Source organism: Apodemus sylvaticus, chromosome 8 (assembly GCF_947179515.1).
Source record: "Apodemus sylvaticus chromosome 8, mApoSyl1.1, whole genome shotgun sequence".
Classification (NCBI taxonomy): Eukaryota; Metazoa; Chordata; class Mammalia; order Rodentia; family Muridae; genus Apodemus; species Apodemus sylvaticus.
In genome coordinates, this window is record NC_067479.1 from 61,753,725 (window position 1) to 61,768,152 (window position 14,428).

General features: G+C 52.5%; 1 protein-coding gene and 1 long non-coding RNA gene across 7 annotated transcripts in view; both read right to left on the reverse strand.

The window, feature by feature from the left end:
* The window catches only part of Nuggc (nuclear GTPase, germinal center associated), a 60,846-nt gene that overhangs the window by 14,712 nt on the left and 31,706 nt on the right, over window positions 1–14,428 (reverse strand). The window lies entirely within an intron of this gene.
* Window positions 11,250–14,151, reverse strand: LOC127691393 (uncharacterized). Of its 3 annotated transcripts, none has more exons than XR_007979259.1 (3): window positions 13,818–14,151; window positions 12,687–12,732; window positions 11,250–11,270 (listed from the first exon to the last, which is right to left on the reverse strand). It is a non-coding gene; the product is annotated as an uncharacterized LOC127691393 (long non-coding RNA). The 3 variants fall into 3 exon arrangements; XR_007979258.1 differs by lacking the exon at window positions 12,687–12,732 and adding an exon at window positions 13,489–13,534; XR_007979257.1 differs by lacking the exon at window positions 12,687–12,732 and adding an exon at window positions 13,583–13,628.

Sequence of the window (14,428 nt, forward strand, 5' to 3'; positions counted from 1 at the left end):
AGGTGAAGGAAGCTAGTCGTCAAGCCCTGGCCACTTGGAACTGCTGCAGAAGTTATTGTCCAGCTTTCCCGGATTGTTACTAGAGATAGCAGTCTGACCTCCTTGTGAGTCTTCAGACTTGGAGACAGAAGACTGGTTTCCTGGGCTGGGTATGGCAGTAAGGGGCTGCTTCAGTAGGGTGTGAGTCTGGGTTCTATTTTTCACAGTTTTTCTGATGTCTGTATACTCAATCTCTTAGGAAGAAACAGTGCAGTTAGTGACTGGGTGAAGGGACTTATTTTTCTCTCTGTGCCTCCAGTCTCTATTTTGGCCGTTAGCACTCCAGTGTTGGGGTGAGGAGAGTCATCTTATCAAAGAGAAACCTGTCCATTTCTGTGACAAAACATAATTTTAAACAGACATTCCAAAGGTCTGCATTCTAGACTGGGAACACAAATGTTTAAAATTTGCCAAAATGCCTCCTCTCCAGTCCCCTTCCCTTCATGGAGTTACTAGACTTCCTGTTATGTTCAAATGTGAAATGTTCCCTCATAGGCTCGTGTGTGTGTGTGTGTGTGTGTGTGTGTGTGTGTGTGTGTGTGTGAACCACTCATCCCCACCTGGTGGCGCTGTTTGGGAAGGCTGTGGAACCCTTTGGACATGGGGCCTAGGTGAGTCACAGAGGACCATGGGTCAGAAGTGGACCTGAAGAGTTATAGGACAGCCTCCCATCTCCTCAGAGCTCCCTGTCACCTATTTGTCCCCAAAAATGTGAGCAAGCTGAGCTGCAAGTGGCCCACCACTATGACAGACTGCACACCCTGGACCGTGAGCCAGAATAAACCTTCCTGTGTTAAGTTTTTGCTTGTTGGTTGGTTTGTTTTCCCCTGCTGGGTATTTTGTAACAACAAACAAGGAAAGTAATTAATACAGACTGAGATTCTGAGAGCAAGTTGAGGAAAGAAGCTGAGGGCCAATTAAGGTTTACACAACGTGGCACTAACGTGGATATCCTGTGCGGATTCACTAGAACCACGGACATACAGTGGGCAGAGTCAGCACAAAATGGCTGACAACCGGAGGTCCGGAGACCCTAAAACATATATAATCTGCTATATAATTATTTGGGGCCGAATTTCTCTTCTGTGTGACTCTATATGACTATGACCTTGAAGTCAGAAGCCCACAGCTTTGCCTTTGTCAGCCTGTGTTTATCAGTCGGCTGTGCCTGTGCCCTTATGTGCCTGTGTGTGACAGGGTACCTGCCTACCAGCCTTTATCTGCAGTGAATCAGTAGTTGTTATCTGCCTGTGCGTCCTCACAATCTTTCCAACCTCCGAAGCCTCCTTCCTTTTCTTGCATTGGAACGTGGACTTCACAGTGTAGCAGGACACAGAGGAAATCCATGGACACATGAAGGCATCTTTAGACTATACGGATCATCTCTGAGACAACAAAGGCTTCTCTGTAGCCCAATAGATTATCAATAAGCCAAGCCACCCAGTCATTCAAATACATCTCCTCTTGTTCAAGACTCGGGAGAAATGCCAAATATCCAAGCATTGTCATGTTTTCCGTTCAATTCATCTGACCAGGTAAAGTAATCTCTCTTTTACCTAAATATTAGGTTTTTCATCTTTTATTTATTTATTTATTTATTTATTTATTTATTTATTTATTTATTTTTGGTCATTCTCTCCTCCTAGACACTAACGGCTTTATATCTTCTCTTTGACAGAAGAAAAAAAGTATCCTAACTTAATATCCTTGTGTGGCAAGGTGATGCTCTACTGTTCAGATTTGTCATCATCTTCTGTGATAAACATCAGGACCAATTAGGGAGAGGAAAGTTTGTTTGTGTTAATAGTTACGGCCCATCGCGAGGGGCCGCCAAGGTAGGCCCTTGGAGGAATGTGGCTTCCACTGCTACCTTTCATAAACAGCCTAAGCTCACCTGCCCAGGGACAGAGATGCCCATGGTAGGCGGGTGCTCCGCTACACAACAAAATGGCCCCCCACAACATGCCGGCCAGACAATCTGATTAAGGCGCCTCCACCGCTGCGGTTTCCTCTTCCCAGGTTTCTAAAAACAGAGCTAATTATAACACAGGAAGAATATAAGCCAGGGGCCTTCCTAAAGCACACCTGTGAAGGCAGAGCGTGAGACAACCCTGGGCCCTTCCTATCTCACACCTGCGCAGGCAGAGTTTTAGACAACCCGGGGCCTTCCTAACTCACACCTGCGCAGGCAGAGTTTTAGACAACCCGGGGCCTTCCTAACTCACACCTGCGCAGGCAGAGTGTTAGACACCCCTGGGGCCTTCCTAACTCACACCTGCGCAGGCAGAGTGTTAGACACCCCTGGGCCCTTCCTAACTCACATCTGTGAAGGCAAAGTGTTAGACAACCCTGGGCCCTTCCAAACTCACACCTGCACAGGCAAAGTGTTAGACAACCCGGGGCCTTCCTAATTCACACCTGCACCTTCAAAGTGTTAGACAACCCGGGGCCTTCCTAACTCACACCTGCGAAGGCAGAGTTTTAGACAACCCAGGGCCTTCCTAACTCACACCTGCACAGGCAAAGTGTTAGACAACCCCGAGGCCTTCCTAACTCACACCTGCGCAGGCAGAGTGTTAGACAACCCGGGGCTTTCCTAACTCACACCTGTTCAGGCAAAGTGTTAGACAACCCGGGGCCTTCCTAACTCAAACCTACGCAGGCAGAGTGTTAGACAACCCGGGGCCTTCCTAACTCACACCTGCACAGGCAGAGTTTTAGACAACCCGGGGCCTTCTTAACTCAAACCTGCGAGGCAGAGTATTAGACACCCTGGGGCCTTCTTAACTCACACCTGTTCAGGCAAAGTGTTAGAAAACCCGGGGCCTTCCTAACTCACACCTGAGCAGGCAAAGTTTTAGACAACCCGGGGCCTTCCTAACTCACACCTGTTCAGGCAAAGTGTTAGACAACCCGGGGGCCTTCCTAACTCACACCTGAACAGGCAAAGTGTTAGACAACCCGGGGCCTTCCTAACTCACACCTGCGCAGGCAGAGTTTTAGACAACCCGGGGCCTTCCTAACTCACACCTGTTCAGGCAAAGTGTTAGTTAACCCGGGGCCTTCCTAACTCACACCTGCGCATTCAAAGTGTTAGACAACCCGGGGCCTTCCTAACTCACACCTGCTCATTCAAAGTGTTAGAAAACCCGGGGCCTTCCTAACTCACACCTGTGCAGGCAAAGTGTTAGACAACCGGGGCCTTCCTAACTCACACCTGTGCAGGCAAAGTGTTAGACAACCGGGGCCTCCCTAACTCACACCTGTGCAGGCAAAGTATTAGACAACCCGGGGCCTTCCTAACTCACACCTGAGCAGGCAAAGTATTAGACAACCCGGGGCCTTCCTAACTCACACCTGTTCAGGCAAAGTATTAGACAACCCGGGGCCTTCCTAACTCACACCTGTTCAGGCAAAGTTTTAGACAACCCAGGGCCTTCCTAACTCACACCTGTTCAGGCAAAGTTTTAGACAACCCGGGACCTTCCTAACTCATACCTGCGAATTCAAAGTGTTAGAAAACCCGGGGCCTTCCTAACTCACACCTGAGCAGGCAAAGTATTAGACAACCCGGGGCCTTCCTAACTCACACCTGTTCAGGCAAAGTGTTAGTTAACCCGGGGCCTTCCTAACTCACACCTGCGCATTCAAAGTGTTAGACAACCCGGGGCCTTCCTAACTCACACCTGCGAATTCAAAGTGTTAGAAAACCCGGGGCCTTCTTAACTCACACCTGTGCAGGCAAAGTGTTAGACAACCGGAGCCTTCCTAACTCACACCTGTGCAGGCAAAGTGTTAGACAACCGGGGCCTTCCTAACTCACACCTGCGAATTCAAAGTGTTAGAAAACCCGGGGCCTTCCTAACTCACACCTGAGCAGGCAAAGTATTAGACAACCCGGGGCCTTCCTAACTCACACCTGTTCAGGCAAAGTGTTAGTTAACCCGGGGCCTTCCTAACTCACACCTGCGCATTCAAAGTGTTAGACAACCCGGGGCCTTCCTAACTCACACCTGCTCATTCAAAGTGTTAGAAAACCCGGGGCCTTCCTAACTCACACCTGTGCAGGCAAAGTGTTAGACAACCGGGGCCTTCCTAACTCACACCTGTGCAGGCAAAGTGTTAGACAACCGGGGCCTTCCTAACTCACACCTGTGCAGGCAAAGTATTAGACAACCCGGGGCCTTCCTAACTCACACCTGTTCAGGCAAAGTTTTAGACAACCCGGGGCCTTCCTAACTCACACCTGTTCAGGCAAAGTATTAGACAACCCGGGGCCTTCCTAACTCACACCTGTTCAGGCAAAGTTTTAGACAACCCGGGACCTTCCTAACTCACACCTGTTCAGGCAAAGTTTTAGACAACCCGGGACCTTCCTAACTCACACCTGTTCAGGCAAAGTTTTAGACAAGCCGGGGCCTTCCTAACTCACACCTGTTCAGGCAAAGTTTTAGACAACCTGGGGCCTTCCTAACTCATACCTGCGAATTCAAAGTGTTAGAAAACCCGGGGCCTTCCTAACTCACACCTGAGCAGGCAAAGTTTTAGACAACCCGGGGCCTTCCTAACTCATACCTGCGAATTCAAAGTGTTAGAAAACCCGGGGCCTTCCTAACTCACACCTGAGCAGGCAAAGTTTTAGACAACCCGGGGCCTTCCTAACTCACACCTGTGCAGGCAAAGTGTTAGACAACCGGGGCCTTCCTAACTCACACCTGTGCAGGCAAAGTGTTAGACAACCGGGACCTTCCAAACTCACACCTGTGCAGGCAAAGTTTTAGACAACCCGGGGCCTTCCTAACTCACACCTGTTCAGGCAAAGTATTAGACAACCCGGGGCCTTCCTAACTCACACCTGTTCAGTCAAAGTGTTAGACAACGTGAGGCCTTCCTAACTCACAACTGCACAGGCAAAGTTTTAGACAACCCGGGGCCTTCCTAACTCACACCTGTGCAGGCAGAATGTTAGAGACCCCTGGGCCCTTCCTAACTCACAACTGTTCAAGCAAAGTGTTAGACAACCCGGGGCCTTCCTAACTCACACCTGTTCAGGCAGATTGTTAGACAACCCCGGGCCCTTCCAAACTCACACCTGCGCAGGCAGAATGTTAGACACCCTGGGGCTTTCCTAACTCACACCTGAACAGGCAAAGTGTTAGACAGCCTGGGGCCTTCCTAACTCACACCTGCGCAGGCAAAGTGTTAGACAACCTGGGGCCTTCCTAACTCACACCTGTGCAGGCAAAGTGTTAGACAACCCGGGGCCTTCCTAACTCACACCTGTTCAGGCAAAGTATTAGACAACCCGGGGCCTTCCTAACTCACACCTGTTCAGGCAAAGTATTAGACAACCCGGGTCGTTCCTAACTCACACCTGTGCATTCAAAGTGTTAGACAACCCAGGGCCTTCCTAACTCACACCTGTTCAGTCAAAGTGTTAGACAACGTGAGGCCTTCCTAACTCACAACTGCACAGGCAAAGTTTTAGACAACCCGGGGCCTCCCTAACTCACACCTGTGCAGGCAGAATGTTAGAGACCCCTGGGCCCTTCCTAACTCACAACTGTTCAAGCAAAGTGTTAGAACCCGGGGCCTTCCTAACTCACACCTGTTCAGGCAGATTGTTAGACAACCCCGGGCCCTTCCAAACTCACACCTGCGCAGGCAGAATGTTAGACACCCTGGGGCTTTCCTAACTCACACCTGAACAGGCAAAGTGTTAGACAGCCTGGGGCCTTCCTAACTCACACCTGCGCAGGCAAAGTGTTAGACAACCCGGGGCCTTCCTAACTCACACCTGTTCAGGCAAAGTATTAGACAACCCGGGGCCTTCCTAACTCACACCTGTTCAGGCAAAGTATTAGACAACCCGGGTCGTTCCTAACTCACACCTGCGCATTCAAAGTGTTAGACAACCCGGGCCTTCCTAACTCACACCTGCGTATTCAAAGTGTTAGACAACCCAGGGCCTTCCTAACTCACACCTGAGCAGGCAAAGTTTTAGGCAACCCGGGGCCTTCCTAACTCACACCTGTGCAGGCAAAGTGTTAGACAACCCGGGGCCTTCCTAACTCACACCTGCGCAGGCAGAGTGTTAGACACCCTGGGGCCTTCCTAACTCACACCTGAACAGGCAAAGTGTTAGACAACCCGGGGGCCTTCCTAACTCACAACTGCACAGGCAAAGTTTTAGACAACCCGGGGGCTTCCTAACTCACACCTGCGCAGGCAGAGCGTGAGACAACCCCGGGGCCTTCCTAACTCACAACTGCACAGGCAAAGTTTTAGACAACCCGGGGGCTTCCTAACTCACACCTGCGCAGGCAGAGCGTGAGACAACCCCGGGGCCTTCCTAACTCACACCTGTTCAGGCAAAGTGTTAGACAACCCGGGGCCTTCCTAACTCACACCTGAGCAGGCAAAGTTTTAGACAACCTGGGGCCTTCCTAACTCACACCTGCGCAGGCAGAGTGTTAGACACCCTGGGGCCTTCCTAACTCACACCTGCTCAGGCAAAGTGTTAGACAACCCGGGGGCCTTCCTAACTCACAACTGCACAGGCAAAGTTTTAGACAACCCGGGGGCTTCCTAACTCACACTTGCGCAGGCAGAGCGTGAGACAACCCCGGGGCCTTCCTAACTCACAACTGCACAGGCAAAGTTTTAGACAACCCGGGGGCTTCCTAACTCACACCTGCGCAGGCAGAGCGTGAGACAACCCCGGGGCCTTCCTAACTCACACCTGTTCAGGCAAAGTTTTAGACAACCCGGGGGCTTCCTAACTCACACTTGCGCAGGCAGAGCGTGAGACAACCCCGGGGCCTTCCTAACTCACACCTGTTCAGGCAAAGTTTTAGACAACCCGGGACCTTCCTAACTCATACCTGGTAAGGCAAAGTGTTAGACAACCCGGGGCCTTCCTAACTCACACCTGCGCAGGCAGAATGTTAGACACCCTGGGGCCTTCCTAACTCACACCTGAACAGGCAAAGTGTTAGACAGCCTGGGGCCTTCCTAACTCATACCTGCGCAGGCAAAGTTTTAGACAACCCGGGGCCTTCCTAACTCACACCTGTTCAGGCAAAGTGTTAGACAACCGGGGCCTTCCTAACTCACACCTGTGCAGGCAAAGTGTTAGACAACCCGGGGCCTTCCTAACTCACACCTGCGCAGGCAGAGCGTGAGACAACCCCGGGGCCTTCCTAACTCACACCTGTTCAGGCAAAGTTTTAGACAACCCGGGGCCTTCCTAACTCACACCTGCGCAGACAGAGCGTGAGACAATCCTGGGCCCTTCCTAACTCACACCTGAACAGGCAAAGTTTTAGACAACCCGGGGGCTTCCTAACTCACACCTGCGCAGGCAGAGCGTGAGACAACCCCGGGGCCTTCCTAACTCACACCTGTTCAGGCAAAGTTTTAGACAACCCGGGGCCTTCCTAACTCACACCTGCGCAGACAGAGCGTGAGACAATCCTGGGCCCTTCCTAACTCACACCTGAACAGGCAAAGTTTTAGACAACCTGGGGCCTTCCTAACTCACACCTGTTCAGGCAGATTGTTAGACAACCCCGGGCCCTTCCAAACTCACACCTCCGCAGGCAGAATGTTAGACACCCTGGGGCTTTCCTAACTCACACCTGAACAGGCAAAGTGTTAGACAGCCTGGGGCCTTCCTAACTCACACCTGCGCAGGCAAAGTGTTAGACAACCTGGGGCCTTCCTAACTCACACCTGTTCAGGCAAAGTGTTAGACAGCCCGGGGCCTTCCTAACTCACACCTGTGCAGGCAGAGTTTTAGACAACCCCGGGGCCTTCCTAACTCATACCTGCGCAGACAGAGCGTGAGACAATCCTGGGCCTTCGTAGCTCACACCTGCGCAGGCAAAGTGTTAGACAACCCGGGGCCTTCCTAACTCACACCTGCGCATTCAAAGTGTTAGACAACCCGGGGCCTTCCTAACTCACACCTGCGCAGGCAGAGTTTTAGACAACCCTGGGGCCTTCCTAAATCATACCTGCGCAGGCAGAATGTTAGACACCCTGGGGCCTTCCTAACTCACACCTGTTCAGGCAAAGTGTTAGACAACCTGGGGCCTTCCTAACTCATACCTGCGAATTCAAAGTGTTAGAAAACCCGGGGCCTTCCTAACTCACACCTGTGCAGGCAAAGTGTTAGACAACCCGGGGCCTTCCTAACTCACACCTGTGCAGGCAAAGTGTTAGAAAACCCGGGGGCCTTCCTAACTCACAACTGCACAGGCAAAGTTTTAGACAACCCGGGGGCTTCCTAACTCACACCTGTGCAGGCAGAGCGTGAGACAACCCCGGGGCCTTCCTAACTCACACCTGTTCAGGCAAAGTTTTAGACAACCCGGGACCTTCCTAACTCATACCTGGTAAGGCAAAGTGTTAGACAACCCGGGGCCTTCCTAACTCACACCTGTTCAGGCAGAGTGTTAGACACCCTGGGGCCTTCCTAACTCACACCTGTTCAGGCAAAGTGTTAGACAACCCGGGGGCCTTCCTAACTCACAACTGCACAGGCAAAGTTTTAGACAACCCGAGGACTTCCTAACTCACACCTGTGCAGGCAGAGCGTGAGACAACCCCGGGGCCTTCCTAACTCACACCTGTTCAGGCAAAGTGTTAGACAACCCGGGGCCTTCCTAACTCACACCTGTTCAGGCAAAGTATTAGACAACCCGGGGCCTTCCTAACTCACACCTGAGCAGGCAAAGTTTTAGACAGCCTGGGGCCTTCCTAACTCACACCTGCGCAGGCAGAGTGTTAGACACCCTGGGGCCTTCCTAACTCACACCTGTTCAGGCAAAGTGTTAGAAAACCCGGGGGCCTTCCTAACTCACAACTGCACAGGCAAAGTTTTAGACAACCCGGGGGCTTCCTAACTCACACCTGTGCAGGCAGAGCGTGAGACAACCCCGGGGCCTTCCTAACTCACACCTGTTCAGGCAAAGTTTTAGACAACCCGGGACCTTCCTAACTCATACCTGGTAAGGCAAAGTGTTAGACAACCCGGGGCCTTCCTAACTCACACCTGAGCAGGCAAAGTTTTAGACAGCCTGTGGCCTTCCTAACTCATACCTGCGCAGGCAAAGTTTTAGACAACCCGGGGCCTTCCTAACTCACAACTGCACAGGCAAAGTTTTAGACAACCCGAGGACTTCCTAACTCACACCTGAACAGGCAAAGTGTTAGACAGCCTGGGGCCTTCCTAACTCACACCTGTGCAGGCAAAGTGTTAGACAACCTGGGGCCTTCCTAACTCACACCTGTTCAGGCAAAGTGTTAGACAGCCCGGGGCCTTCCTAACTCACACCTGTGCAGGCAAAGTGTTAGACAACCCGGGGCCTTCCTAACTCACACCTGCGCATTCAAAGTGTTAGACAACCCGGGGCCTTCCTAACTCACACCTGCGCAGGCAGAGTTTTAGACAACCCTGGGGCCTTCCTAAATCATACCTGCGCAGGCAGAATGTTAGACACCCTGGGGCCTTCCTAACTCACACCTGTTCAGGCAAAGTTTTAGACAACCTGGGGCCTTCCTAACTCATACCTGCGAATTCAAAGTGTTAGAAAACCCGGGGCCTTCCTAACTCACACCTGTGCAGGCAAAGTGTTAGACAACCCGGGGCCTTCCTAACTCACACCTGTGCAGGCAAAGTGTTAGACAACCCGGGGCCTTCCTAACTCACACCTGCGCAGGCAGAGCGTGAGACAACCCCGGGGCCTTCCTAACTCACACCTGTTCAGGCAAAGTTTTAGACAACCCGGGGCCTTCCTAACTCACACCTGCGCAGACAGAGCGTGAGACAATCCTGGGCCCTTCCTAACTCACACCTGAACAGGCAAAGTTTTAGACAACCCGGGGGCTTCCTAACTCACACCTGCGCAGGCAGAGCGTGAGACAACCCTGGGGCCTTCCTAACTCACACCTGTTCAGGCAAAGTTTTAGACAACCCGGGGCCTTCCTAACTCACACCTGCGCAGACAGAGCGTGAGACAATCCTGGGCCCTTCCTAACTCACACCTGAACAGGCAAAGTTTTAGACAACCTGGGGCCTTCCTAACTCACACCTGTTCAGGCAGATTGTTAGACAACCCCGGGCCCTTCCAAACTCACACCTCCGCAGGCAGAATGTTAGACACCCTGGGGCTTTCCTAACTCACACCTGAACAGGCAAAGTGTTAGACAGCCTGGGGCCTTCCTAACTCACACCTGCGCAGGCAAAGTGTTAGACAACCTGGGGCCTTCCTAACTCACACCTGTTCAGGCAAAGTGTTAGACAGCCCGGGGCCTTCCTAACTCACACCTGTGCAGGCAGAGTTTTAGACAACCCCGGGGCCTTCCTAACTCATACCTGCGCAGACAGAGCGTGAGACAATCCTGGGCCTTCGTAGCTCACACCTGCGCAGGCAAAGTGTTAGACAACCCGGGGCCTTCCTAACTCACACCTGCGCATTCAAAGTGTTAGACAACCCGGGGCCTTCCTAACTCACACCTGCGCAGGCAGAGTTTTAGACAACCCTGGGGCCTTCCTAAATCATACCTGCGCAGGCAGAATGTTAGACACCCTGGGGCCTTCCTAACTCACACCTGTTCAGGCAAAGTGTTAGACAACCTGGGGCCTTCCTAACTCATACCTGCGAATTCAAAGTGTTAGAAAACCCGGGGCCTTCCTAACTCACACCTGTGCAGGCAAAGTGTTAGACAACCCGGGGCCTTCCTAACTCACACCTGTGCAGGCAAAGTGTTAGACAACCGGGGCCTTCCTAACTCACACCTGTTCAGGCAAAGTGTTAGAAAACCCGGGGGCCTTCCTAACTCACAACTGCACAGGCAAAGTTTTAGACAACCCGGGGGCTTCCTAACTCACACCTGTGCAGGCAGAGCGTGAGACAACCCCGGGGCCTTCCTAACTCACACCTGTTCAGGCAAAGTTTTAGACAACCCGGGACCTTCCTAACTCATACCTGGTAAGGCAAAGTGTTAGACAACCCGGGGCCTTCCTAACTCACACCTGTTCAGGCAGAGTGTTAGACACCCTGGGGCCTTCCTAACTCACACCTGTTCAGGCAAAGTGTTAGACAACCCGGGGGCCTTCCTAACTCACAACTGCACAGGCAAAGTTTTAGACAACCCGAGGACTTCCTAACTCACACCTGCGCAGGCAGAGCGTGAGACAACCCCGGGGCCTTCCTAACTCACACCTGTTCAGGCAAAGTGTTAGACAACCCGGGGCCTTCCTAACTCACACCTGTTCAGGCAAAGTATTAGACAACCCGGGGGCCTTCCTAACTCACAACTGCACAGGCAAAGTTTTAGACAACCCGGGGGCTTCCTAACTCACACCTGTGCAGGCAGAGCGTGAGACAACCCCGGGGCCTTCCTAACTCACACCTGTTCAGGCAAAGTTTTAGACAACCCGGGACCTTCCTAACTCATACCTGGTAAGGCAAAGTGTTAGACAACCCGGGGCCTTCCTAACTCACACCTGAGCAGGCAAAGTTTTAGACAGCCTGTGGCCTTCCTAACTCATACCTGCGCAGGCAAAGTTTTAGACAACCCGGGGCCTTCCTAACTCACAACTGCACAGGCAAAGTTTTAGACAACCCGAGGACTTCCTAACTCACACCTGAACAGGCAAAGTGTTAGACAGCCTGGGGCCTTCCTAACTCACACCTGCGCAGGCAAAGTGTTAGACAACCTGGGGCCTTCCTAACTCACACCTGTTCAGGCAAAGTGTTAGACAGCCCGGGGCCTTCCTAACTCACACCTGTGCAGGCAGAGTTTTAGACAACCCCGGGGCCTTCCTAACTCATACCTGCGCAGACAGAGCGTGAGACAATCCTGGGCCTTCGTAGCTCACACCTGCGCAGGCAAAGTGTTAGACAACCCGGGGCCTTCCTAACTCACACCTGCGCATTCAAAGTGTTAGACAACCCGGGGCCTTCCTAACTCACACCTGCGCAGGCAGAGTTTTAGACAACCCTGGGGCCTTCCTAAATCATACCTGCGCAGGCAGAATGTTAGACACCCTGGGGCCTTCCTAACTCACACCTGTTCAGGCAAAGTGTTAGACAACCCGGGGCCTTCCTAACTCACACCTGTTCAGGCAAAGTATTAGACAACCCGGGGCCTTCCTAACTCACACCTGAGCAGGCAAAGTTTTAGACAGCCTGGGGCCTTCCTAACTCACACCTGCGCAGTCAGAGTGTTAGACACCCTGGGGCCTTCCTAACTCACACCTGTTCAGGCAAAGTGTTAGAAAACCCGGGGGCCTTCCTAACTCACAACTGCACAGGCAAAGTTTTAGACAACCCGGGGGCTTCCTAACTCACACCTGTGCAGGCAGAGCGTGAGACAACCCCGGGGCCTTCCTAACTCACACCTGTTCAGGCAAAGTTTTAGACAACCCGGGACCTTCCTAACTCACACCTGAGCAGGCAAAGTTTTAGACAGCCTGTGGCCTTCCTAACTCATACCTGCGCAGGCAAAGTTTTAGACAACCCGGGGCCTTCCTAACTCACACCTGTTCAGGCAAAGTGTTAGACAACCGGGGCCTTCCTAACTCACACCTGCACAGGCAGTGCGTGAGACAACCCCGGGGCCTTCCTAACTCACACCTGTTCAGGCAAAGTGTTAGACAACCGGGGCCTTCCTAACTCACACCTGCACAGGCAGTGCGTGAGACAACCCCGGGGCCTTCCTAACTCACACCTGTTCAGGCAAAGTTTTAGACAACCCGGGGCCTTCCTAACTCACACCTGCGCAGGCAGAGTTTTAGACAACCCTGGGGCCTTCCTAAATCATACCTGCGCAGGCAGAATGTTAGACACCCTGGGGCCTTCCTAACTCACACCTGTTCAGGCAAAGTGTTAGACAACCCGGGGCCTTCCTAACTCACACCTGTTCAGGCAAAGTATTAGACAACCCGGGGCCTTCCTAACTCACACCTGAGCAGGCAAAGTTTTAGACAGCCTGGGGCCTTCCTAACTCACACCTGCGCAGTCAGAGTGTTAGACACCCTGGGGCCTTCCTAACTCACACCTGTTCAGGCAAAGTGTTAGAAAACCCGGGGGCCTTCCTAACTCACAACTGCACAGGCAAAGTTTTAGACAACCCGGGGGCTTCCTAACTCACACCTGTGCAGGCAGAGCGTGAGACAACCCCGGGGCCTTCCTAACTCACACCTGTTCAGGCAAAGTTTTAGACAACCCGGGACCTTCCTAACTCACACCTGAGCAGGCAAAGTTTTAGACAGCCTGTGGCCTTCCTAACTCATACCTGCGCAGGCAAAGTTTTAGACAACCCGGGGCCTTCCTAACTCACACCTGTTCAGGCAAAGTGTTAGACAACCGGGGCCTTCCTAACTCACACCTGCACAGGCAGTGCGTGAGACAACCCCGGGGCCTTCCTAACTCACACCTGTTCAGGCAAAGTGTTAGACAACCGGGGCCTTCCTAACTCACACCTGCACAGGCAGTGCGTGAGACAACCCCGGGGCCTTCCTAACTCACACCTGTTCAGGCAAAGTGTTAGACAACCGGGGCCTTCCTAACTCACACCTGCACAGGCAGTGCGTGAGACAACCCCGGGGCCTTCCTAACTCACACCTGTTCAGGCAAAGTTTTAGACAACCCGGGGCCTTCATAACTCACACCTTCGCAGGCAAAGTTTTAGACAACCCGGGGCCTTCCTAACTCACAACTGCACAGGCAAAGTTTTAGACAACCCGGGGCCTTCCTAACTCACACCTGTGCAGGCAAAGTGTTAGACAACCCGGGGCCTTCCTAACTCACACCTGTGCAGGCAGAATGTTAGAGATCCGTGGGCCCTTCCTAACTCACAACTGCACAGGCAAAGTTTTAGACAACCCGGGGCCTTCCTAACTCACATCTGTGAAGGCAAAGTGTTAGACAACCCTGGGCCCTTCCTAACTAACACCTGCGCAGGCAGAGTTTTAGACAACCCGGGGCCTTCCTAACTCAAACCTGCGCAGGCAGAGTTTTAGACAACCCGGGGCCTTCCTAACTCACACCTGCACAGGCAAAGTGTTAGACAACCCCGGGGCCTTCCTAACTCACACCTGTGCAGGCAAAGTGTTAGACAACTCGGGGCCTTCCTAACTCACACATGCACAGGTAGAGTGTGAGACAACCCCAGGGCCTTCATAACTCACACCTGAGCAGGCAAAATTTTAGACAACCTGGGGCCTTCCTAACTCACACCTGTTCAGGCAAAGTGTTAGACAACCCGGGCCTTCCTAACTAACACCTGTTCAGGCAAAGTGTTAGATAGCCCGGGGCCTTCCTAACTAACACCTGTGCAGGCAGAGTTTTAGACAACCCCGGGGCCTTCCTAACTC